The sequence below is a fragment of the Mus caroli genome, chromosome 12 (genome assembly GCF_900094665.2).
Source record: "Mus caroli chromosome 12, CAROLI_EIJ_v1.1, whole genome shotgun sequence".
NCBI classification, from domain to species: domain Eukaryota; kingdom Metazoa; phylum Chordata; class Mammalia; order Rodentia; family Muridae; genus Mus; species Mus caroli.
Genome location: NC_034581.1, coordinates 44,714,760 through 44,719,788, shown reverse-complemented (window position 1 = coordinate 44,719,788; position 5,029 = coordinate 44,714,760).

The window sequence follows — 5,029 nt, the reverse complement described above, 5'->3', positions numbered from 1 at the left end:
CCATCACTGGAAAGAGAGGCCCATTGGACTTGCAAACTTTATATGCCCTAATATAGGGGAATGCCAGGGCCAAAAGAATGGGAATGGGAGGGTAGGGAAGTGGGGGGCGGTATGGGGGACTTTTGGGATAGCATTGGAAATGTAATTGAGGAAAATATGTAATAAAAAAAACAGTGAAAAAAAAAGATTTATTTATTAAATATAAGTATACTGTAGCTGTCTTCAGACACTCCAGAAGAGGGCATCAGATCTCATTATGGATGGTTGTGAGCCACCATGTGGTTGCTGGGATTTGAACTCATGACCTTGGAAGAGCAATCTTAATCACTTAACCTCTTAACTACTTAACCTTTTAACCACTGAACTATATCTCTAGCCCCACAAATATTTTCCTCATTAGTAAATTTTTGCTTTAATAATTACTTTAATGTTTATGTATCTTTTATTTTTCTATAATTTTAGCCACTTGAATATGTTCTTTTGTCTTGCCTTAACATGTCATTCTCCCAGTTGTGGAATTTTCTTTTTCTTTTTGGAAAGAATTTGATTGTCAAAACTAACGTATTATAGAGAGTAAAACATTTCTGTTGTAGATATACAAATTATCACCTTAATAAGTTGCTAGTGATATGAATATTGTTTTAAAAATAGCTGTTTTATACTACACTGATATGACCTTAAATTCTCAATTTAAATGTCCATGAAAAGTAGTAGCTGTTTTAGTACATTTTTGGCCCATATTTAGTGTACATAAAATTAAACTCACAAAGACATTTTGATGTCATGTATCTTGAGTATAACTAATCATGTCATCTAGAGTATTCTGAAATAAAAATTTAAATCTTCTGTTTTGTTTAAACTATATTCTATAACCTAATTTATAAATATTGAAGTTTTTATTTATAAGTTTTATTTATATATTTCTATTATAATTTAATGTTATAGTTCAATAAATAGGTTTTCATTAAAGAGAAACACAAAATACAATAATATTATAATAATGGTATAATTAAGTTCATAGTTGATTATCTAGTAGAAGTTGACTAAAAATAAGGGAAAATAATATTTCAAGTATAAAAGACCACTCACATTTGTACATACGTGTACACACTTACAAGCAGACATACAGCTTTCATAAAAACAAATGTAAGGTCAGGCAGTGGTGTCTCAGGCCTTTATTTTTAGCACTCAGGAGACAGAGGCATGCAGATCTTTTTGAGTTTTAGGCCAGCATGTTCAACAGTATGACTTCTAGGATAGCCAGGCCAACTCAGAGAAACCCTGTGTCAAAAAACAAAACAAAAGCAAAAATACTCAAACAAACAAGCAACCAAGCAAGCAAGCAAGGAAGCAACCAACCAAACAAACAAATAAACATATGTATAGAGAACTGGACAAGGGCCAAAGTACATAGGGGGAGTCTTACTTTGATATGAGTGCGTTGTGAAACACACAAAAGTTTTGAGTGGTGGAGAGGAGGTGATTTGCACTTCTTATAAATCACTGGCAATGGTGTGCAAAATCAACTGGATGAGCAATAGCTAATTAGTGTAGATAGTTAGAAAGTGAGAGAAAGTGGTAGCTTGGCCTAGAGTCTTGATCATAGAGAGAAGAAAATGAGATTTTGAGTGTTGAATTAGCAAATATATTGTTGCTTATGAATTGAGTATGGACAATAGGACAGGAGGAACAGAAAAGAGATCTACTGATAGATTACTATTATGATTGATCATTGGTTCTCTGACTAGTAATTTGATAATATTTTGATACACGCCACTTTTTAGGATTGTTCCCTTTTTCAATACAAATCTGGAAAATGTGATAAGTGTCATTTAGGCTATTTTAGTAAATGATCTTTTAAAGCACAATCCACTTCAGTCTTATGTCAGGCTGGCTCTGTCTGGAGAGGGAAGCTAACAACAAGGAAACTGTCCCTTTCTAGACACGTAGACGTGGAAGAGGATTCACGGTGAGGGTATTCTGTTTTCTCTCTGAAAGGAATCCAGAAGGGACTCTGAGCTTTGGCATGGCAAGCATGGCTCTGGAAGGCCTTGTCCTTCTTTCCCATGTCCTCTGCCTTGCTAAAATCTATCAGATTATTCACCTAAACCAAGGTCTATTACTTTATTTTGCCACTTCCTCCTCCTGTAGCTGGCTACCAAGTTTCAGTTACTTTGATAGTATATTGTATTTGATTGTATTGAAATCCTGAAATCAAAAGCCTTGTTTGACTCACATAATTAACATGCCCAATTAAAATCAAACACTTCATCTTAACACAGGATTTCTCCTTTTACCTCTATAAACTGTCTCTTTCCTATGTGCCACATCTGTCTCCTCTTTATCCAGAGGCAGTCATTTTTCCTCCAGGACAAATACCCCTCTCCTTCTGTCCTATTCTCTTCCCCTTCTCCCTAACCCTCTATGTCCTTTGTCTTTTATTCCCTGCCAATAGCACTGTTTTCCTTTATCAGAAATAAAGAAAGATTCTAGTTATCGATTTCCTTGCATGCAACTTGACATGACAGATACTTGTTTTTAATGAGAATTTTGTACTTGTTTCCTATTTGAATCAATTAATATTCAACATTTATTATACCCCTTTTAAGAACATCAACATCTGGTCAGCCGTGTCATAAACATGATTTTAGATCACTTGTAGTTAAGGATTTATATCTAAGTATACAATAAATTTAATCATGGAGCTTCTGAAAAACTGGGCTAACAAGACTGAAATTCTCAAGAGGAGGAGAATCTGAAAGATTTACTAGAAAGGCAGTAAGAACCCGATTATAGATATAAGGAGGGTGGAGTCTCTGGTGGTTTTTCAATCACTGTAGAGTGCTCTTGAGCAAACCAGTTCTCTAGGAAAAGTTTACAGGAGATATTTCTACTGAACTGTCTTTTTGTTAATTAAGAAATCAGGTTCTTCATGAAGCTGATGGACCTTTCATCCCCTATTGCTAGAGTTTTCATTGTCCCAGATTTCTAGGTTTCTAGGCCAACTCAGAGATGCCCACCCCAGCCCTCTACCTCTGACCCCACAACAAGTCCACTTCTCTCCCAGTACTCCCTCCCTCCATCTTATCCCCACTTGATCTTCCTGTTCCCCTCCCTACACCCTTACTGACCCATTACTCTCCTTCTCTCCATCTCCATGATAATTCTACTTATTTTCTCAGTGAGATAGATTCAAGTGTCCCCGTTTAGAAATTCTTGTTACTTAGCTTCTTTGGGTCTATGAATTATGGCATGGTTGTCCTATACTTTATGTCTGATATTCACTTATAAGTAAGTTCCTATCAAGTTTTTCTTTCTGGGTGTGGGTTATGTCACTCAGGGTAGTATTTTCTAGTTCCTTCAATTTTCCTGAAAAAGTTCATAGATTTGCTGTTTTTAATAGCTGAGTAATATTTTATTGTGTGAATTTGGTGCATTTTCTTTATTCATTATTCTTTTGAGGGACATCTAGGTTGTTCCCAGTTTTTTTTGCTATTACCAATATAGCTGCTAGGAACATCATTGAGCAAGAGAGTTCTTTGTTATGGTGCAACATTTTTGAGTATATTCCCAGCAGTTGTATAGCTGTGTTTTGAGGTAGAACTATTTCCAATTTTCTTTAAAATGTCAAATTAAATTGCTTCTTGGCCATTGGAGACTCCTCTTTTTAGAATTCTATTTATGTCTATACCCCATTTCTTAATTAGTTTATTTGATTCATTGATCTGTAGTCTCTTGAGTTCTTTAAATATTTTGGATGTAAGCCCTCTCCTGGATATAGGGTTCATGAAGATATTTTCATTCAGTAGGCTGCTGTTTTGTCATTTGATAGTGTCCTTTATGTTACAGAAGTTTATCAGTTTTATTAGGTCCCATTTATGAATTATTGATCTTCATGCCTGAGATGTTGGTGTTCTGTTCGGGAAATCGTGTCCTGTACTAGTGCATTCAAGGCTATTTGCTATTTTTTCTCCTATCAGTTTTATTGTATCCAGGTTGATTTTGAATTCTTTGACCACTTGGACATGAGTTTTGTGTGGGGTGATAGATATGAATCTACTTACATTCTTCTGTATGCAGAACTCCAGTTAGACAAGCATCATTTGTTTTGTTTTGTTTTTTCCATTATATAGTCTTGTCTTTTTTTTTTTTTTTTGACAAACATCAAGTTTCCATAGATGTGTGGGTTTACTTCGAGGTCTTTAGGTCTTCAATTCTATTCCATTGATCAAGTTCTCTGTTTTTATGCCAATACCATCCTTTTTGAAATCTTTAATTACCATTGTTCTGTAGTATATCTTAAAATCAGAGATGGTGATACCTCTAGAATTTTTTTTATTGTACAGTGTTTTTCTATCCTGTTTGTTGTTGTTTCATATGAGTCTTATTCTTTCAAGGTCTTTAAAGAATTGTGTTAGAGTTTAATGGGAATTGCATTGAGTCTGTAGATTGCTTTTGGTAAGATGCTCGTTTCTACTATGTTAATCCTACTGATCCATGAGAATGAGAATTTTTTTTTCATATACTCATATCTTCTTCAAATTTTTGTCAAAGACTTGAAGTTCTTGTCATATAGGTCTTTTACTAGCTTAGTTAGAGTTACATAGAAAGAGTTCATATTATCTGTGGCTGTTGTGAAGGCTATAGCTTGCCTAACTTCTTTCTCAGCCATTTGTATATAGGAGGGGTACTTAATGCTTGAGTTAATGTACCCAGCCACATTCCTATAGGAGCTTTGTCGTAGATTTTTTGGGGGATCATTTTATATACTATCATATAATGTACGAATAGCACCTCTTTGAATTCTTCCCTTCCAATTTATACCCCCTTGATCGTTTTTATTTATCTTATGGTTTTAGCTAAAACTTTAAGTACTATATTGAGGAGATAAGGGGAGAATGCTCACACTTATCTTGACTCTAGCTTTAGTGGAATTGCTTTAAGTTTCTCTCCATTCAATTTGAGGTTGGCTATTGGCTTGCTGTAAATTGCCTTTGTTGTGTTTAGGTATGACTTACATCTTTGATCT